Source organism: Pelophylax lessonae, assembly GCF_965119305.1.
Source record: "Pelophylax lessonae genome assembly, chromosome: 8".
Taxonomy (NCBI): domain Eukaryota; kingdom Metazoa; phylum Chordata; class Amphibia; order Anura; family Ranidae; genus Pelophylax; species Pelophylax lessonae.
In genome coordinates, this window is record NC_138775.1 from 120,027,581 (window position 1) to 120,050,953 (window position 23,373).

The following is a 23,373-nucleotide window of genomic DNA, read 5'->3' on the forward strand; positions in this document are numbered from 1 at the left end:
CATTATCAGGCTCTGTTGCCTCTAAGAAGTGTGGTAATTGCGGGGATAGGTTATCCAGTTCTCACACTAAGCCTTTCTGCTATAAGTGTCACGAACCTGGTTGGAGGTAGAGGTGACGAGAGGGATCCCCTTGCGGCTGAGTGCAGAGCACCCCTGGAGATGGTGACAGAGGGTGCTGTGCCCAAAGGTGCACGGGTTGCCTGCAGGTGTAGCTGTGTCAGGAATTGGATCCGCAGTAGGAAAGACAGTCACTTGGATCACTGTAAGTGCAGGCAGGTTAGTGCAAATCAAGGTCAGAAGCCAGGCCGAGAGTCATACACAGGTAGTCAATCAGGAGCAGGCAGGGAGAAGTCCGTAAGGCAAGCTGGGTTCAGAGCAGGAGAAAGCCAGAGCAGGTCAAGGATAGCCAGGTCGGTAACGGGTAATCAAGCAGGAGTTTCAAGGCACAAGGAAATCAGGTACTAGTGGAAGATAATCCAGCAATGAATGGCAGCTAGTGCTGAGTTTATATAGGAAGTGGGTGTTGATAATTGGCACTAATTAGGACGTCCCACATGGCCATTTTGGAAATTAGCATATATGTCATTTCCTGACAGTCCTGCGCGGCCATTTTGGAAATTGGCATATCTGCCATTCCCTGACAGTCCTGCGTGGCCATTTTGGAAATTGGCATCTTTGCCATTCTTTATCAAGTTCTTCCCTGACAACGCCCCTCCCCCCCCCGAGGGGCAGCCTCCGGATGCCCAAATGTGCCTGTTTCTCCAGAAATCTGTTAAAGAACTCCTGAAGGAATTTAGGGGCATGTACATTACTTGCTGGTTCCCATGAGTTTTCTTCAGGCAGGAACCCCTTCCACTTAATGAGATACTGCACTTGTCTTCCTCTTTCCATCTATAATGGCCTCCACTTCAAATTCTGTGTCCTCCCCTACCGTAACCGGAGGTGTAGGTGGCTCCTCCCTGTTAGGAAATGAACTAGTCCCTGCTGATTTAAGTAAAGAGACGTGGAAGACTGGGTGTATCTTATAGGAGTTGGGAAGGTTTAATTCAAATGCTACGGGGTTAACTTCCCTTTTGATTTCAAAAGGTCCAATAAACTTAGGACCCAATTTCCGTGAGGGACAAGTGAGTTTGATGTTTGCTGTGGAAAGCCAAACTTTGTCTCCAACCTTAAACATAGGATTTCCCTTCTTCTTTTTGTCAAAGCGCCTCTTATAATCCTCTTGAGCCTTCAGTATTGCTTCTTTAAGGGTCTGGTAGTTGGACTGTATAGACGCCACCCTATCCTGGACTGCCGGTACTGAAGCCTCCGGGATGACATCCGGCAAACGGGAGGGATGGAACCCATAATTTGCCCAAAATAGGAATTGATTCATGGAGGTGTGAACCAAATTATTATATGCAAATTCGGCACATGGAAGAAGAGATGCCCAGTTGTCCTGGGTAAAGGTAGAGAAACATCTCAGGTATTGCTCCAATGTTTGATTGGTCCTTTCTGTTTGTCCATTACTTTGTGGATGGTATGCGGACGACAAACAGAATTGGATTTGTAGAGTCCTGCACAATGATTTCCAGAATCTGGAAGTGAACTGCACCCCTCTGTTGGACACAATACTACTTGGTAGTCCATGTAGTCGGACAATTTCTTTAATGAATATATGTGTTGTATCCATAGCTGAGGGGGTGCCTATCATAGGCAGGAAGTGAGCCATCTTGGACAATCTGTCGACTACTACCAAGATGGTGGTGAATCCATCTAAAGGGGGTAAGTCGACAATAAAGTCCATTGATATCATCCTCCATGGCTGTTCCGGAACAGGGAGAGGTCTCAGCAAGCCTCAAGTCTTGGTATTGTGACCTTTACTGCGGAGACAAGTTACGCAGGAGTCCACATAATCTTTACAATCCTGTCTGAGATTGGGCCACCAGAAGGATCTTTGAACAAGATCACACGTTTTTCTGACGCCAAAGTGTCCGGTAAGGAGGTGATCATGACAAGCCTTCAGGACTTTGGGTCTTACTTCAGGAGGGATGAAAATTTTGTTATCATGCCATAAGAGATTTCCGTCTCTTTGTAATGCCAAGGTTTCGGCTTCTGGGTACTGGGCAGAGGCTTGCTTGATAATTGTGCTTAGATCAGTTTGAAGCAGCAAAAAGTTGTGTGGTGACAGGATCGTGCTGGGAGTAGGTGTTTCCAGGGTCTCTGGGAACATGCGGGAAAGAGCGTCAGCTTTCCCATTTTTTGATCCTGGGCGATATGTAAGGTGGAAGTTGAACCTGGAGAAGAATAAGGCCCATCGGGCTTGCCGTGGTCTGAGTCGCTTGGCGGTCCTGAGGTACTCTAGGTTCTTGTGATCTGTAAAGATCATAATTGGGTGTGTAGCGCCTTCCAGTAGGTATCGCCATTCCTCCAGTGCTGACTTGATGGCTAGTAGCTCCCAGTCACCCACATCATAATTCTTCTCTGGTGGAGTCATCTTCCTGGAGAAGAAAGTGACGGGGTGAAGCAGGGACTTGGGCCCCTGGTGTTGAGACAGAATGGCTCCTGTGGCAACTTCAGAGGCATCTACCTCAAGAACAAAGGGCAAAGCTGGATCTGGGTGTTGCAGTACTGGAGCGGATGTAAAAAGGATCTTAAGCTGATCAAAGGCTAACTGGGCTTCCTGAGACCATTGGAACCAGACCTGCTGGCGGGTTAACTGGGTAATGGGGGAAATTATTGTAGAAAAGTCCTTGATAAAGCATCTGTAAAAGTTAGCAAAACCGACAAACCTCTGGATGCCTTTCTTGTCAGTGGGAGCTGGCCAATTGATAATAGCAGCCACCTTCTGTGGGTCCATAGAGATCCCTTCTGTGGAGATGATCAGTCCCAGAAACTGAATGGATAGTTTTTCAAACTCGCACTTCTCTGCCTTTGCATACAGTCCATGTAGTCTTAATGTGGCCAAGACCTTTTTTTACATGCACCCGATCCAGGGAGGCAGAGAAGATGAGAATATCATCTAGATATACTATTACAAAGTGATCTAGGAACTCTCGAAAAATGTAATTTACTAAATGTTGGAAGGTGGCTGGAGCATTACATAGTCCAAAGGGCATGACTAGATATTCAAAGTGCCCGAAGCGGGTCCTGAAAGCTGTCTTCCACTCATCTCCCTCGCGAATGCGAACCAAGTTGTAGGCACCGCATAAATCCAGCTTGGTAAAGATTCGGGCAGAATGGAATCTTTGGAAGAGTTCAGGGACAAGAGGGAGTGGGTAACTATTTTTAATTGTAATTTTATTAAGTTCCCGATAATCCACACAGATGCCGGCGCCAGCCGGAGAGGAGGAGGGTCGAATGAATCCTTTCTCTAGATTTTCATTGATATAAAGGCGTAGAGCCTCCAATTCAACTTCGGAGAGAGGGAAAATTCGCCCAAAAGGAAACTCCGCACCTGGAAGTAGCTCAATAGGGTAATCATAAGGCCGATGAGGTGGTAGGGCATCAGCCTTTTTCTTGCCAAAAACATCCAGGTAGGAATGATAGGCTGGCGGTACTACTTGGCTAGTACTGGTGATGGGTTGAACAGACAGACAAACGGGAGGCTTGCTGATTTCGGGGACAAAGCAGTGCTGCTGGAAAAGGGTGGGGGGAATGGTGCTTTCTAGTGGCTAAAAGCGTAACTAAAAACTGGTATGTCAGATGTATATGATAATAAATAAGTAAAAAATGTTGATAATATATAGACAAGATAAAAGAGAGAGGTAAAAAACTATATGAAAATATGCACTGTATAAATATATATAATGTGAAACAGATGTAAAAGGTCAAAGTGCTAAGTTCATAAATATACAACCATCAATGTCCCAAAAAATATGTAAATCTATAATAGTAATAAAAAACAAAGTGCATATGTGACCACAAGTGATGTGAAATATAAATGATATGATAATTCAAAATATCATAAACTCAAAGTGAAAAGTGCATATAGTATAGTAGAGAAAAATATCATAAACTCAGTGACAAGTGCATATAGTATAGTTGGAAAAAATGTCATAAACCCAAAGTGGCAAGTGCGTATGGTACAATAAGCAGTACCATGGATTCAAAGTGCCAAATGCCTAAATGCCAAAAAATGGTGTTGGTGTGTACCAATATAAACTAGTGACGTATAATAATAAATAAATAGTGGTGGTGTATACAAAAAGGAAAAGAAGTCCAATGATGTATATAAAAGATGAACTGGTGGTAAAGTGACTGAAAATGTCCAAAAAGTGATTAGTAATTAAGCAGGTGACGATTTTCATGTGGATAAAACACAAGTGACCCCGTGGTGTGGGTAGTGAGGTGCTCCGTGACCCCTCTGGTAGATAACACACTCACCAGAAATACCCACCCCACACAGGAGTATAGAGCGTATTCTGGTGGTGAATCCTATTCTCCTCTACCGGTCCTAGGTTGGATATCTATGGGGGTTCCTGAGTTGGAGTGATCCTGGGGGGAGCTGGGGTCTGGTGGTTTCCCGGCAGTATGGGATAAGTACTCCAGGTATCTGCAGGGTATCCATAGTACAGGTGTTCAAAGTGTGAAGGAAAGGCACATAGTGTAATATTGCCAAAAATAGGGTTTATTTCACAAGAAAAACAAGATAATGGGTACTCACAATAGCGTGGTAACAAGCGAGCGGTGAAAACAAGCGTGTGGAACGCGATGCGGTCCACGACTCAAAACAGGAACCCGAAGTGATGCGACACGCCGTATGCGTTTCGTAATCATACGTCCTCAGCAGCGTCGGGTCACTTCTGAAGTACTCCCTTAAATACACATGGTTACCAGGCAACAGATAGTCTAAACAAGTGCCTTATTAGATCTACAGGTGGGATGGGAGTCCGTGAGCTACAGCAAGATGGAGGATCATTGAGACTACATTGAATCTGTATAATAAATAAAAGATAAGGAAAAAAACAATATAAATCAGTTTATTCGTCTAGCAGCCAAAATGTGTAATATTAAAAAGGAGAAAAAAGGCCGAAGTATTAAATCATTTCTGTGCCCGGGAGATTCCACGTGTAGTATCCAGGAGGAATTCAAATATATATGCAATCTTAAATTAAAAACAAATGTTTATTCGGTGGAGGAAATAAAAAGAAGAGAAATATATATATGAAGGAAATATGTTAAAAAATATGTTAGAAAATATGTTAAAAAATATATATGTAGGATGGTGGTGAGGACATCTAGTGGTGTATAATAGGAAGTGCATGGGAAGGGTATTTGATTGTATGGGAAGGAGATAAAAATATATAAATATATAATGGACAAGGCATGAGTAAAAATGTATATGTATGGACAATAAATATGGTGATGTAAATCACACATAAAAATATATAAAAGTGAAATGATGTAGGTATAAAAAATTAAAAATATTAAAGAATATATTGAAAAACGTGTAAAACAGAATCTTTAAATAGATAAGATGGGGAATGTAAAAATGAGAAATAAAGCAGTTAAGATCAATATCCAAGTTCAAGCCTCTGGGGTTGGATTGTATTAAGTCTGTATATCCAGGAGGTCTCGTTTCTTGAAATCTTAATCTTTTTGTTTTCTCCTCTCCTCTCCAGTGTCCTGATATAGAGTCGATCTGTCAGGTAAACTCCAACAGTTTGGCTAATCAGCGAATTCGCACATTGGCACGAATACGCATGCGCGGCCAACTCCGGGCAAGATCAACTAAGAACGTGCGTGCGCCAATGCGCACGCGTGCACGCAGGACGTGACGGCGCTTGGCGCCAAACGGCCTATTTAAACTCAGCAATGACAGGCACTGGTTGCTGGATGATCTTCAGCTCCCTGTGTCCCTTGTGCCTTGTTTTTGCCTTTATCTTGGATTTCCTGTTGCCGACCCGGATTGCTTGACCATCGACTCTTCTTGATACCTCTGGCTTCTGACCCTTTGGCTTGATCCTGGACTTTCCCTGTTTTCTCCAGTGTCTGACCCGGCTTGGCTATTGACTCCGCTTTACCAGTCTCCTGTGGGCTATCCAACTTACCTTGTTCCTGCAGCACACCTGCCTGGCTTGTCAAGTGTTCCAGATCCGCCTTGGACCTATCACCCATTGGCCTCAGCCACCATCTGGCCATCCCAGCCGGCAACCCGTGCTACTTCGGGCACAGCACTCCCTGTCTCACCTCCAGGGGTGTTCTTCACCTAGCCGCAAGGGGAGCCCTCTCTACACTCCGGCTTCGGATCAGGTACGTGACACAATCCCACAAAAGTTGTGTCCACTTAGATCTTTATTATGAACTTCTGAAAAATGTCTGGACAAACTGTGTTTGGGAAAACCTTTCTTTATGTTCTTAGTTTTCAATAAGTTTTTATTGAGAAAAAGAAAAATTAACACGGTAATACAGTAACAAAACATGTGACACAGCATTAGAGAGACAGTTACACTACCTCGCTGCATGAACAAAGAACAATTTGTGCCTGTTAAACAGTGTGGGGCATGAACTATAGAACCTTATCAACTACCGACCAGGTAAAGCCGTAAGCATGATATGGGGAATCCTCACCCCGCTATGGCAGCATGATACATTACTAGAACTACAGTATCGTGAGTACAACAGAAGGCAAAAGAAAACATATAAAACAAAAAACATAAAGGAATAGGGACAGAATGACTCTACTCAAATAATCAGGTGCAGGTAAATTCTGGCAACGAAAGTAAAAAACACAGTTTAAATGTCCAACCTCTGAGAGCGTCATACACATAGTTGACATCCCGGGTCCCCAGCACCCGACAAAGGTTGCGAAACATTGGGGAACCAGGACGGGCAACCAATTCGAAAGGGTATCGGATTTCCCCCGGAGTGAGGAAACCAAAGTTCTCAGCTGGGGTCAATAGAGGGAGCATGAAGATGCACCTTAGAGGCAAGAGGACACGGCCCTGTGGGGCCACAGATAAGAAAGAAGCATGAGAGGGGTAGAGAGGAACAGGAGAGAGAGGGTGGAGAGAAGAGGAAGGGGAGCAGGAAGAGGAGAAAATGGGTAGGATCACCGGGGGACTTTGATTTATGGTAGGTTCAGCTATGAAATTGATAAATGATTAAGTCTAGCCCACGGTTCCCAAATCAGTTCAGATTTGGAAACTTTATCCTACAGGATCGCCACCATTTTTTCCTGAGCCATGATCCAGGATATTTTGCGCTTGGTGGCACTATATGAAACCGAGTAACTACAATGGAGGGGGGCAAGTGGGACTTTAACGGTGCTAAATGATGGAGAAAAATCTGAATTCTCAAAAATTGTACATTTTATTACACATCAAAAGTGAGGACAAGACAATACATCAATATAAAATGATAAAATCAAGAAAATGCACTCGAAAATATCAACTCTACATGTTTCGCCATCTTCATAATAGCTTCTTCAGGAGTTTTCATAGACATTTCTCGAGAGTGAACATTTCTGGGTAACAAAAGGAGAAAACATAAAAGACATGACATGTACATGTATATAGGGCTTATCTCAATGGTCCTAATGTTGAGTGCCCAATTGATTTACATAATTATAAGGACAATGATACAAATAAAGTACCTTAAGATAACCTGAGCCCTTTCTTATGCCGAGGGTGGAGGCAATAGAGGTGACGCCACCAGAGCAAGCACAGAGGGGGAGGGGAACCGAGACCTTCAGACTCCTAGAGTTGACCCATAGAGAGGGTGACAGCCAAGCTAGAAATGATGGGTAAAGATAATAAAACCAGAGCATAGGAATACATTTAAACCCAAAATTGCTATGTCTCCAATTGGTATGGGACTAAATATCAGGTAGAAAGAATTACCAAAATAGTCACCTGATTATGAATAAATGTGCAGTTGATTCATTAGGTACCTCAATGTAACAAAGACAGGAAGGGAAAATCGAGTCCCCTTAATAACCCCCAAATGGGAAGTATCCCTTGAAACAAGAAGAAATGGAATTTGTTGAAAATAGTAATAAATATAATGTAGGGTCTGTCAAATTTTGAGGGTATGAATACTTACCCAAAATTGACAAGATTCAGCACCTAAATTGTCATGCAGTATTCAAAAGTTCACCGCCATTTCAATTCAACAAATTTTCCAATAGTACACTCAAAAATGAAGGAGACTGCACGAAAGGAGAAAGAAAAAGGCATGGAAGGACATAGTCAGCATTAGAATCTACCAAGGATGTAAGGAGAGAAGCAGGGTTTAAAAGATTTCATTTACCGCAAATGGTCTCAAAGATCATGTGTCGTTCCCCGGTGGTCTAGTGTAATACTGACCATGTGGCGCCAGCATTTATACACCCTCTCCACTCCCTCGGCATCTGACGTCACCGAGGGAGTGAGAGCGAGGTACGCCCAGTGGTCCAATGGAGGCCGAAGAGGAAGTGCGTCATTGAGACGCGACCGCATCACGTTATTCCGCCGGAACCGGAAGGTCGGGGATGACAACATCCGGTCCGGACATGAATGTATGCAGAGGAGGTAACAGATTGCCAAGAAGCAATCTAAGAAGGATCCAAATGAAACTGACAGCATTGTTAAAGACCGGATTTCAAAGGAATGTATCCGCAATGCCTATACAATGGGGAAAGAATCCAAAGACACGAAAAGGTCATAAAAAAGGGAAAATTACCCCATCTAGTGAATCAGTCAGTGTTGTAATGCAGATGACAATTAAATAAAAAAGATTTGATGAAACTCCATAAAAGGACAGCTGGGCGTTTTGAAACGGTGCTGCTACTAACCAGGTTGGACCATTTTTCCTGGAAAATAAGTGTAGGGCACCGCGGGTGCCCATATGGGCAACCATAACAGAGGCTGGAAATAGGCTCGAATCCATGGGGTCCCCCAATGTGCCTACCCCGGGGTGTGCCACCTATAGTCGCATCCACATAATGGCGGGGGTCAGGAAAAAATATACAATGGACAAATCACAGAATGTTCTTGTTCTTTAACCACTTGCCTTCTGTGCACTTAAACACCCTTCCCATCCAGGCCAATTTTCAGCTTTCAGCGCTGTCACACTTTGAATGACAATTGCACGGTCATGCTACACTGTACCCATATGAAATTTTTATCATTTTTTTCACACAAATAGAGCTTTCTTTTGGTGGTATTTAATCATCTCTGGGTTTTTTATTTTTTACAAAAAAAAAGAATAAAGACAAAAAATTTTGAAAAAAAAAAAAAAAAAGTTTTTCTTATTTTCTGCGAGTAAATTTTGAAAATAAATTTTTCTCCTTCACTGATGTGCGCTGATGAGGCGGCACTGATGGGCACTGATGAGGTGGCACTGATGGGCACTGATGAGGTGGCACTTATGGGCACTGATGAGGTGGCACTTATGGGCACTGATGAGGAGGTACTAATATGCCGCACTGATGAGCACTGATAGGCGGCACTGATAGGCGGCACTGATAGGCGGCACTGATGAGCACTGATAGGCGGCACTGCTGGGCACTGAGAGGTGGCACTGAGAGGTGGCACGCTGGGCACTGAGAGGCGGCACTGCTGGGCACTGAGAGGCGCCACTGACGGGCGTCACTGATGGGCTCTGAGAGGCGGCACTGATGGGCACTGGCGGATGGCACTGATGGACACTGACGGGTGGCACTAATGAGCACTGATGGGCGGCACTGATGAGCACTGGTGGGCAGCACCATCAGTGCCCACACTCAGTGCCCATAGTGCTGCCAGTCAGTGCTCATCAGTGCCTAGATGAGCAGGCACTGATGGGCACTGACTGGCAGCACTATGGGCACTGATTGTGGGCACTGATGGGAGACACTGATGGCGGGCACTGTGGGCACTGTTGGGGGCAATGTGTGTATGTTTTTTTACCTTGCAGTAATCAGGGCACTGGTGATCAGTGCCCTGATTACATGTCTCTGTGTCCCCAGCGCTGTGAGGCTCCCCCTCCTTCCTCACACTGCAGGCTCCGTGTGAGGAAGGAGCGCCGGCGATGAGAGATGATCTCATATGTTTACATATGAGATCATCTCTCATTGGATGGTCCGATCACGTGGTGAATGGCCGCTGTGATTGGCCATTCACCACGATCTGTGATCGGCCGTGTCCAAGGGACAGATTCTCCCCGATGCGCGCTCGCGGGAGCGCGCGGGGAGCCTGCTTCTGGGAGGCCGTTTAAAAACGGCCTCCCGAAAATTCGAGTCCGCGCTGCAGCCGTATATAGGCTGTAGCGCGGATGGGATGTAGTTAAACGGTAAATAAACCACATCTACAAAAATAAACACATGTAGGCAATTTTGCCAAAATATATGTGTTGTGCCAATGAAAGGCACCTAGAAAAAAGGACTTTGTAACAAGAGTACAAAATCCAAAATGCTGGCCAGCATCAGAAGTCCTGTGCTGAATCAGCAATAAATACAATTGACATTATCTAGCCTAGAAAGGGTTTGAAACTGATGGATTAATTTATACCTGGATACTGAATAGCTGATAAATTAAATATCCATTTGGTTTCACGTTGCAATAAATTTCTATCTACACTTCCACCTCTTTCATTCAGTGGGATGTGTTCCAAAGCAAAAAAGGTCATCATCCTATCATCAAAGCCATGGTATAAACCCATATGTCGGCTAATGGGACTTACGAACTTTTTGTTTTTGACAAGTTTGACATGGTCACGAATTCGATTAAAAAAAGGGCCTTTTTGTTTTACCTATATAAAAGGCTTTACAACTGCAATACATTATATGGACAATTCCTACTGTTTGACAATTCGCATAGAAATTCGGTCTATACATGGATGGGAGCGTGACCTTTTTTCCAGGGTTAACCTGGAGTCTTTTCTATCCTATATACTCCTTTGGAGAAGATTTATTGATGACATTTTTATGATTTGGACAGGCTCTTTGAGTATGCTTTTGAGATTTTTTGAGGTTTTGAAAGTCAATGACTTCAATCTCAAATTTACCCACACTTATAGCCAGAGGTCTTTGGACTTTTTGGATATTACTATTTATGTAGATGAAGATGGCATTTTGGGTTCCACCCTCTTCCGAAAAACCACTGCAGGCAACACTATATTGAGGGCAGACAGCTCCCATCCTCAACCTCTGGTATCTAGTATACCATACAGCCAGTATTTAAGATTACGACGTAATTGTACGAAATCTGAAGATTTCGAGAGAGAAGCTAAGAGCTTACAGAGGAGACTCTTGGGAAGAGGCTATAGTAGGGCCTGTTTGAAAAAGTCTTATCATAGAGCGAAAAAATGGAACAGGACTGATTTGATTTTTGGCAAAAAGAAGAATAAAACTAATACTGATGGGGTACGTCTAATTACACGATATTCTGGTCAACATGACCAGGTACGGTCAATTCTTAAAAAAATTTGGTACCTTCTAGAGGCAAATGAAAAGGTATCTAAATTTATTGATGTTCGCCCCCAGATAACTTTTAAAAGGTTTCGTTCTTTAAGGGACCAATTGGTTCACAGTCATTATGCTCTTTCAAATAAATCCACAAAAACACTCACAGGCACATATTCCTGCAGAAAATGCAATTTCTGCAGATATCTGCCTAATTTAAGTGAAATCATTCTCCCTAATGGAAAACTGTATAGACCGAATTTCTATGCGAATTGTTAAACAGTAGGAATTGTCTATATAATGTATTGCAGTTGTAAAGCCTTTTATATAGGTAAAACAAAAAGGCCTTTTTTTAATCGAATTCGTGACCATGTCAAACTTGTCAAAAACAAAAAGTTCGTAAGTCCCATTAGCCGACATATGGGTTTATACCATGGCTTTGATGATAGGATGATGACCTTTTTTGCTTTGGAACACATCCCACTGAATGAAAGAGGTGGAAGTGTAGATAGAAATTTATTGCAACGTGAAACCAAATGGATATTTATTTTATCAGCTATTCAGTATCCAGGTATAAATGAATCCATCAGTTTCAAACCCTTTCTAGGCTAGATAATGTCAATTGTATTTATTGCTGATTCAGCACAGGACTTCCGATGCTGGCCAGCATTTTGGATTTTGTACTCTTGTTACAAAGTCCTTTTTTCTAGGTGCCTTTCATTGGCACAACACATATATTTTGGCAAAATTGCCTACATGTGTTTATTTTTGTAGATGTGGTTTATTTACCGTTTAAAGAACAAGAACATTCTGTGATTTGTCCATTGTATATTTTTTCCTGACCCCCGCCATTATGTGGATGCGACTATAGGTGGCACACCCCGGGGTAGGCACATTGGGGGACCCCATGGATTCGAGCCTATTTCCAGCCTCTGTTATGGTTGCCCATATGGGCACCCGCGGTGCCCTACACTTATTTTCCAGGAAAAATGGTCCAACCTGGTTAGTAGCAGCACCGTTTCAAAACGCCCAGCTGTCCTTTTATGGAGTTTCATCAAATCTTTTTTATTTAATTGTCATCTGCATTACAACACTGACTGATTCACTAGATGGGGTAATTTTCCCTTTTTTATGACCTTTTCGTGTCTTTGGATTCTTTCCCCATTGTATAGGCATTGCGGATACATTCCTTTGAAATCCAGTCTTTAACAATGCTGTCAGTTTCATTTGGATCCTTCTTAGATTGCTTCTTGGCAATCTGTTACCTCCTCTGCATACATTCATGTCCGGACCGGATGATGTCATCCCCGAACTTCCGGTTCCGGCGGAATAACATGATGCGGTCGCGTCTCAATGACGCACTTCCTCTTCGGCCTCCATTGGACCACTGGGCGTACCTCGCTCTCACTCCCTCGGTGACGTCAGACGCCGAGGGAGTGGAGAGGGTGTATAAATGCTGGCGCCACATGGTCAGTATTACACTAGACCACCGGGGAACGACACATGATCTTTGAGACCATTTGCGGTAAATGAAATCTTTTAAACCCTGCTTCTCTCCTTACATCCTTGGTAGATTCTAATGCTGACTATGTCCTTCCATGCCTTTTTCTTTCTCCTTTCGTGCAGTCTCCTTCATTTTTGAGTGTACTATTGGAAAATTTGTTGAATTGAAATGGCGGTGAACTTTTGAATACTGCATGACAATTTAGGTGCTGAATCTTGTCAATTTTGGGTAAGTATTCATACCCTCAAAATTTGACAGACCCTACATTATATTTATTACTATTTTCAACAAATTCCATTTCTTCTTGTTTCAAGGGATACTTCCCATTTGGGGGTTATTAAGGGGACTCCATTTTCCCTTCCTGTCTTTGTTACATTGAGGTACCTAATGAATCAACTGCACATTTATTCATAATCAGGGGACTATTTTGGTAATTCTTTCTACCTGATATTTAGTCCCATACCAATTGGAGACATAGCAATTTTGGGTTGAAATGTATTCCTATGCTCTGGTTTTATTATCTTTACCCATCATTTCTAGCTTGGCTGTCACCCTCTCTATAGGTCAACTCTAGGAGTCTGAAGGTCTCGGTTCCCCTCCCCCTCTGTGCTTGCTCTGGTGGCGTCACCTCTATTGCCTCCACCCTCGGCATAAGAAAGGGCTCAGGTTATCTTAAGGTACTTTATTTGTATTATTGTCCTTATAATTATGTAAATCAATTGGGCACTCAACATTAGGACCATTGAGATAAGCCCTATATACATGTACATGTCATGTATTTTATGTTTTCTCCTTTTGTTACCCAGAAATGTTCACTCTCGAGAAATGTCTATGAAAACTCCTGAAGAAGCTATTATGAAGATGGCGAAACATGTAGAGTTGATATTTTCGAGTGCATTTTCTTGATTTTATCATTTTATATTGATGTATTGTCTTGTCCTCACTTTTGATGTGTAATAAAATGTACAATTTTTGAGAATTCAGATTTTTCTCCATCATTTAGCACCGTTAAAGTCCCACTTGCCCCCCTCCATTGTAGTTACTCAATTAAAGGGATGTGGTGCCTTTTACTTCATCTCTAGCAATATCTTTTCAAAATATATGAAACCGAGGGTTGCTTCCACGCTTTAGCCAACAAAATAAAAAATTATACCAAGGATAGAGAGTGTTTGGGAGTGCCCGGGAGTTTTTCATGTAAGAAAGATGATTGAGGGGTTTGAGGTAGTGGGATTCCCATGACCGTGCGACTGAGGTGGAAGATTTTGTTCCAAAAGCTCCTAATCCTGGGGCAAGACCACCATGTATGCATAAAGGATCCTAAGTGTTCACAACCCCTGTCTTTATGTTCTTAATATGTTCCCATATCCGGATATATAAAGGCCTGGTGGTCCTGCCGACATATTGGAGCCTGCACAGACATTCAATAAGGTATGTAACGTGGCTGGTCTGGCAAGTGATAAGTTTGTTAATAGTAAATCCTTCTCCGTTCCATCTAGACTTAAACTTCAAAGTTTTTTTGGGTTGGTGTCTGTTGGCTCTGCATGGAAGGCAACGATAATAAAACATCCCACCGTAGTCTCCTTGGTGTGATTTTCTCCTTGATGTACATCCTTAGGATGGATATGTCCATCGCTCCGAATAAAGAAGTTGACCCCTTTGAAGTTTTTATTGATTTACACAAATTTTTAAGAAAACCCAATATTAAGAAACATTTTAGCCTCAAAGGACCCACACATCCCACCCCCGACCCTTTTTATCCATTCGGGCCTGAAGAATTATTCCATTTTTAACCCCCAAGTACCAGGGGGAGAATGCATCGGAGCTTTTAAGAAAATGGTGGAAGAAGACTTATGTAAGATTAGTACCCATCCGAAAAAACGTAACTACATCCAGCATACCATTAAACAATTGGAGAAAAAGAAAAATATTGTCATCCGCCCTGCAGATAAAGGCGGTGGATTGGTCATCCTCAATAAATCAGATTATGAACAAGAGATGGCCAACTTATTACAACTACCAGACACCTACGAGAAACTTAAAAGAAACCCTACAAAATTATTTAAGAAAAAACTTAGAGAATTCATCAAAAAGGGAAAAGGCATAGGCATATTAGATAAGGAGGCCCAGTACCTTATGCCCGAATCCAGCAAAACGCCGGTGATATATTACCTACCCAAAATTCACTTACGTGGACAATTATCTCCAACCTATAGTCAAGATGGCAAATCGTATCTCAGAGACAGTACTGATCTTATCAATACTCTTAAAACGATACACATCCCTGAACAATGTATTTCAGCCACCATTGACGCAAACTCGCTTTACACTAGCATTAGTCAATCTGACGGGCTCAAAGCAGTTAATAAAGCATTACATGAAAGAACTAAATTAAAACAAACGCAAATTCAATACATCATGGAAGGTCTGAAATTAGCAATGGCTAATAATTTTTTCTGGTACCATCAAGACTACTATTTACAGACAAAAGGAGTAGCTATGGGTGCCACGTATGCACCCAGTGTCGCCAACTTACTTATGGACATGTTAGAAGAAAGTTCTATTTACACTCAAGATATACCACAACTCATCTTCTACAGGCAATACATAGATGATATTATCATTATCTGGGAAGGCACTGAAGACTAGGGATGATCGAACGGTTCGGGTCGACCATCGGTTCGGCCCGAACATTGGGTGTTCGAGGTTCGGCCGAATTTAGAATTTTTTGCCCAAAAAGTTCGGAATTCAGCAACCAGAACTGACCAAAATGCAATGGGACAGGAAATGGGCTTTAAAAGCCTGTGATTGGACCAGAACCATTAGCAAAAGCCAATTGAGGGGGCAGGATAATGCTAGGAATGTGATTGGAGTGACTAGGGGGAGTGACTAGGGGGTCCATAGCCAATCATTAGTGAATACGCCCCCCCAGTATATAAGATAGCCCCCGCCAAATTCCTAGCATTCTTATACAGGGACATGAAAGAGAGTGGAATGCTGTTCTGTTACTTCTGTTACAAAGTGTTACAAAGTGTCATTTAGCATTTATTAGTGTGAGGAAAGGGATATCTAGTGTAGTTAGAGTGCTTTTTTACACTTTAGTTAGCTTTAATTTATTCAGTTTCTGTAGGGAAAGTGTTAAGTGTAAGGGGACCGTAGTGTAGTGTAGGGTTAACTGACAGTGACTGCTATGGCAGGGTGACAAAACCCTTCCATAGCAGGGTGACCGCTATAGAGAAAAGCTAGTTTTTCTCAAGTCACTTTCGCTTCTGTAATATGGCTTCGCCGCCAGCATTCTTTTTGGCTGCAGGCGTGGCTAGTGATTTTTTGAGCACATGTTTGGAGACAGACATGACATCTGAACATGTGTATAGGGGGTATATATACACAACCATGTCTGTATATATACACCTAGACATATATAGGTGTGAAAGGAGCAGAAAAAACTACTTGCGCTAATGAAATAATTAACACCAATATAGTTACGCTCCTATCACACCTATATATGGCTAGGTGTGTATATACATATAAGTATGTGTGTATATACACCACTATACACAAGTTCAGATGTTTTGGCTGCCTCCAAAGAACCCCAAAAAATGCCCAAAAAAACGCTAGCGTCAAAAGAATAACGCCCAGGTGTGTTGTTGCAGGCATTTTTTGGGGGTTTTTGGAGGCAGGCAAAACATCTGAACTTGTGCACAGTACCACTATACACAAGTTCAGTTGTTTTTCCTGACTCCAAAGAACCCAAAAAAATGCCTGCTATTAAACCGGCAAGGTGCTGTGAAAAGCGAGAAGCCATATTCCATAAGTTGCTGAAACTTCACAGGTACACTTTTTAGACCCACCAGATACTAAATTCAAAATCAAAAAATCTCTCTCTTTTTTTTTTTTAATTTTTTCAATAATTGGCTTTTTTATCAAAAATGACAATTTTTAAGAACCTTTTTTATGTGATTTTGTGTCTGGGGGGTCTAAAAGGTGTACCTGTGAAGTTTCAGCTCTGAAGCATGTCCAGAACCAGAAAAAAAGATCATATAGGTGTAAAAGGAGGGTCCCACCATCCCTGTTCTACTGAAAAATTATCTTTTTTTTTTTCTGGTTCTGGACATGCTACCGAGGTGAAACTTCACATGTACACTTTTTAGACCCACCAGATACTAAATCCAAAGTCAAAATAAAAAAAAATCTTTTTTTTTTTTATTTTTTCAATGATTGGCTTTTTTTTTATCAAAAATGACAATTTTTAAGAACTTTTTTTGTGTGATTAATAGTTAATGGTGCATGACCCAGAACCCTAGGCACTTTTTAGGGGCATTTATTGGGTTTTAGGGCTTAAAAATGGTGTTTTTTGATTACCGAAGTTCGGGTCCCATTGATTTCAATGGGGTTCTGAAATCCAGGCCGAACTTTCGGGAAGTTCGGATGTTCTGGCCGAAACGAACTTTTCAAAAGTTCGATCATCCCTACTGAAGACACTTTACAACAATTCTTTTCAAGACTTAACAACAATCCATACGGGATTAAATTTACAGGTAACTCGAGTCAAGAACATATTAACTATTTGGACCTGCATATTTTTAAAGATCATCACAATCTCAAAAGCAAAACTTTATTTAAAACCACAGACCGAAACGGCTATATATCCACCAATAGTTGCCACCACCCCTCCTGGAAAGAGAATATTTATCTACCAGAGGGGTCATGGAGCACCTCACTACCCACCACGGGGTCACTTATTGTGTTTTATCCACACGAAGATCGTCACCTGCTTAATTACTAATCACTTTTTGGACATTCCCAGTCACTTTACCAAAAGTGACTGGGAAGGGGCAGTTTATTAGAATCAGAAGAAATTGTGATAATCTAGATGATTTTTTAACACAATCAGAGTTGCTACTCAATAGGTTTATTGAGAAAGGATACAAGAAGGAAACATTATTGAATACTAGACAAGCAGTATTACATATGAATAGAGATGAACTATTACATAAGAAGAATCGCTCAAATACCAAAAGAGAAGATATTGCCTTTGTAACGGGTTTCCATAATAATAAAAAACAGACTGAACGTATCATTAAAAAATATTGGCCGATACTAAAATCAGACAAAAAAAGGATTCATTAGATGTAATAGGTGCCTTCCATGCAGAACCAACAGACACCAACCCAAAAAAACTTTGAAGTTTAAGTCTAGATGGAACGGAGAAGAATTTACTATTAACAAACTTATCACTTGCCAGACCACCCACTACCTTATTGAATGTCCGTGCAGGCTCCAATATGTCGGCAGGACCACCAGGCCTTTATATATCCGGATACGGGAACATATTAAGAACATAAAAGGTTTCCCCAAACACAGTTTGTCCAGACATTTTTCAAAAGTTCATAATAAAGATCCAAAGATTAAGATTTCAAGAAACGAGAACTCCTGGATATACAGACTTAATACACTCCAACCCAGAGGCTTGAACTTGGATATTGATCTTAACTGCTTTATTTCTCATTTTTAACATTTTTATATTCCCCATCTTGTCTATTTAAAGATTCTGTTTTACACGTTTTTCAATATATTCTTTAATATTTTTTAACATTTTTTTATACCTAGATCATTTCATTTTTATATATTTTTATGTGTGATTTACATCACCATATTTATTGTCCATACATATACATTTTTACTCATGCCTTGTCCATTATATATTTATATATTTTTATCTCCTTCCCATACAATCAAATACCCTTCCCATGCATTTCCTATTATACACCACTAGATGTCCTCACCACCATCCTACATATATATTTTTTAACATATTTTCGAACATAATTTTTAACATATTTACTTCATATATATATTTCTCTTCTTTTTATTTCCTCCACCGAATAAACATTTGTTTTTAATTTAAGATTGCATATATATTTGAATTCCTCCTGGATACTACACGTGGAATCTCCCGGGCACAGAAATGATTTAATACTACGGCCTTTTTTCTCCTTTTTAATATTAAACATTTTGGCCGCTAAACGAATAAACTGATTTATATAATTTTTTTCCTTATCTATTATTTATTATACAGATTCAATGTAGTCTCAATGATCCTCCATCTTGCTGTAGCTCGCGGACTCCCGTTCCACCTGTAGATCTAATACGGCACTTGTTTAGACTATCTGTTGCCTGGTAACCATGTGTATTTAAGGGAGTACTTCAGAAGTGACCCGACGCTGCTGAGGATGTATGATTACGAAACGCGTACGGTGTGTCGCATCGCTTCCGGTTCCTATTTTGAGTCGTGGACCGCATCGCGTTCCACGCGCTTGTTTTCACCGCTCGCTTGTTACCACGCTATTGTGAGTACCCATTATCTTGTTTTTCTTGTGAAATAAACCCTATTTTTGGCAATATTACACTATGTGCCTTTCCTTCACATTTTGAACACCTGTACTATGGATACCCCGCGGATACCTGGAGTACTTATCCCATACTACCGGGACACCACCAGACCCCAGCTCCCCCCAGGATCTCTCCTACTCAGGAACCCCCATAGACATCCAACCTAGGACCGGTAGAGGAGAATAGGATTCACCACCGGAATACTACTTATACCCGCTCTATACCCCTGTGTGGGGTGGGTATTTCTGGTGAGTGTGTTATCTACCAGAGGGGTCATGGAGCACCTCACTACCCACCACGGGGTCACTTATTGTGTTTTATCCACACGAAGATCGTCACCTGCTTAATTACTAATCACTTTTTGGACATTCCCAGTCACTTTACCACCAGTTCATCTTTTATATACATCATTGGACTTCTTTTCCTTTTTGTATACACCACCACTATTTATTTATTATTATACGTCATTAGTTTATATTGGTACACACCAACACCATTTTTGGATATTTATGCATTTGGCACTTTGAATCCACGGTACTCTGCTTATTGTACCATACGCACTTGCCACTTTGAATTTATGACATTTTTTCCAACTATACCATATGCACTTGTCACTTTGAGTTTATGATATTTTGAATTATCATATCATTTATATTTCACATCACTTGTGGTCACATATGCACTTTGTTTTTTATTACTATTATAGATTTACATATTTCTGTGTATGGTGAACGCGTACCGTACCTCTAGCCATCAAAAACGAAGTTCTTTGCTGTCAGTTCAAACCGTGTGAGCTCATTTTTGGAGCCTATACAGGCCGACACTTACAGTTCTGTGTACTGTGAACGCCTACCTTACCTCTAGCCATCAAAAACGAAGTTCTTTGCTGTTAGTTCAAACCATGTGAGCTCATTTTTGGAACCCATACAGGCCGACACTTATGGTTCTGTGTACTATGAACGCCTACCGTACCTCTAACCATCAAAAAGGAAGTTCTTTGCTGTCAGTTCAAACCATGTGAGCTAATTTTTGGAGCCTATACAGGCCAACACTTTCTGTGTACTGTGAACGCCTACCGTACCTCTAGCCATCAAAAACAAAGTTCTTTGCTGTTAGTTCAAACCATGTGAGCTAATTTTTGGAGTCTATACAGGCCGACACTAACGATTCTGTGTACTGTGAACGCCTACTGTACCTCTAGCCATCAAAAAATAAGTTTGTTGCTGTCAGTTCAAACCATGTGAGCTAATTTTTGGAACCTATACAGGCCGACACTTACGGTTCTGTGTACTATGAACACCTACCGTACCTCTAACCATCAAAAATGAAGTTCTTTGCTGTCAGTTTAAACCATGTGAGCTCATTTTTGTAGCCTATACAGGCTGACACTTGCGGTTCTGTGTACTGTGAACGCCTACTGTACCTCTAGCCATCAAAAAATAAGTTCTTTGTTGTCAGTTCAAACCATGTGAGCTATTTTTTGGAGCCTATACAGGCCGACACTTACGGTTCTGTGTACTGTGAACGTCTACCGTACCTCAAGCCATCAAAAACGAAGTTCGTTCCTGTCAGTTCAAACCATGTGAGCTCATTTTTGGAACCCATACAGGCCAAAACTTATGGTTCTGTGTACTATGAACGCCTACCGTACCTCTAACCATCAAAAAGGAAGTTCTTTGCTGTCAGTTCAAACCATGTGAGCTAATTTTTGGAGCCTATACAGGCCAACACTTTCTGTGTACTGTGAACGCCTACCGTACCTCTAGCCATCAAAAACAAAGTTCTTTGCTGTTAGTTCAAACCATGTGAGCTAATTTTTGGAGTCTATACAGGCCGACACTAACGATTCTGTGTACTGTGAACGTCTACTGTACCTCTAGCCATCAAAAAATAAGTTTGTTGCTGTCAGTTCAAACCATGTGAGCTAATTTTTGGAACCTATACAGGCCGACACTTACGGTTCTGTGTACTATGAACACCTACCGTACCTCTAACCATCAAAAATGAAGTTCTTTGCTGTCAGTTCAAACCATGTGAGCTCATTTTTGGAGCCTATACAGGCTGACACTTGCGGTTCTGTGTACTGTGAACGCCTACTGTACCTCTAGCCATCAAAAAATAAGTTCTTTGTTGTCAGTTCAAACCATGTGAGCTAATTTTTGGAGCCTATACAGGCCGACAATTTCTGTGTACTGTGAATGCCTACCGTACCTCTAGCCATCAAAAACGAAGTTCTTTGCTGTCAGTTCAAACCATGTGATCTAATTGTTCGAGCCTATACAGGCCGACACTTACGGTTCTGTGTACTGTGAACGCCTACCGTACCTCTAGCCATTAAAAACTAAGTTCTTTGCTGTCAGTTCAAACCATGTGAGCTACTTTTTGGAGCCTATACAGGCCGACACTTACTGTTCTGTGTACTGTGAACGCCTACCGTACCTCTAGCCATCAAAAATAAGTTCTTTGCTGTTAGTTCAAACAATGTGAGCTAATTTTTGGAGCCTATACAGGCCGACACTTTCTGTGTACTGTGAACGCCTACCGTACCTCTAGCCATCAAAAATGAAGTTCTTTGCTGTCAGTTCAAACCATGTGAGCTCATTTTTGGAGCCTATACAGGCTGACACTTGCGGTTCTGTGTACTGTGAACACCTACTGTACCTCTAGCCATCAAAAATAAGTTCTTTTTTGTCAGTTCAAACCATGTGAGCTATTTTTTGGAGCCTATACAGGAGCGACACTTACGGTTCTGTGTACTGTGAACGCCTACCGTACCTCAAGCCATCAAAAACGAAGTTCGTTGCTGTCAGTTCAAACCATGTGAGCTAATTTTTGGAGCCTATACAGGCCAACACTTTCTGTGTACTGTGAACGCCTACCGTACCTCTAGCCATCAAAAACAAAGTTCTTTGCTGTTAGTTCAAACCATGTGAGCTAATTTTTGGAGTCTATACGGGCTGACACTTTCTGTGTACTGTGAATGCCTACCGTACCTCTAGCCATCAAAAATGAAGTTCTTTGCTGTATGTTCACACCATGTGAGCTAATTTTTGGAATCTATACAGGCCGACACTTATGGTTCTGTGTACTGTGAACGCCTACTGTACCTCTAGCCATCAAAAAATAATTTCTTTGCTGTCAGTTCAAACCATGTGAGCTAATTTTTGGAGCCTACACAGGCCGACACTTTCTGTGTACTGTGAACGCCCACCGTCCCTCTAGCCATCAAAAACAAAGTTCTTTGCTGTCAGTTCAAACCATGTGAGCTAATTTTTGGAGCCTATACAGGCCGACACTTTCTGTGTACGGTGAACGCGTACCGTTCCTCTAGCCATCAAAAACTAAGTTCTTTGCTGTCAGTTCAAACCATGTGAGGTAATTTTTGGAGCCTATACAGGCCGACACTTATGGTTCTGTGTACTGTGAACGCCTACTGTACCTCTAGCCATCAAAAAAAAAAGTTCTTTGCTGTTAGTTCAAACAATGTGATCTAATTTTTGGAGCCTATACAGGCCGACACTTACGGTTCTGTTTACTGTGAACACCTACCGTACCTCTAGCCATCAAAAATGAAGTTCTTTGCTGTCAGTTCAAACCATGTGAGCTAATTTTTGGAATCTATACAGGCCAACACTTACGGTTCTGTGTACTGTGAACGCCTGCCGTCCCTCTAGCCATCAAAAACGAAGTTCTTTGCTGTAGATTCAAACCATGTGAGCTAATTTTTGGAGCCTATAAAGACGAACACTTTCTGTGTACGGTGAACGCGTACCGTACCTCTAGCCATCAAAAACGAAGTTCTTTGCTGTCAGTTCAAACCATGTGAGCTCATTTTTGGAGCCTATACAGGACGACACTTACAGTTCTGTGTATTGTGATTGCCTACCATACCTCTAGCCATCAAAAACAAAGTTCGTTGCTGTCAGTTCAAACCATGTGAGCTAATTGTTGGAGCCTATACAAGCCGCCAATTACGGTTCTGTGTTCTGTGAACGCCTACCGTACCTCTAGCCATCAAAAACTAAGTTCTTTGCTGTCAGTTCAAACCATGTGAGCCAATTTTTGGAGCCTATACAGGCCAACACTTACGGTTCTGTGTACTGTGAACGCCTACCGTACCTCTAGCCATCAAAAA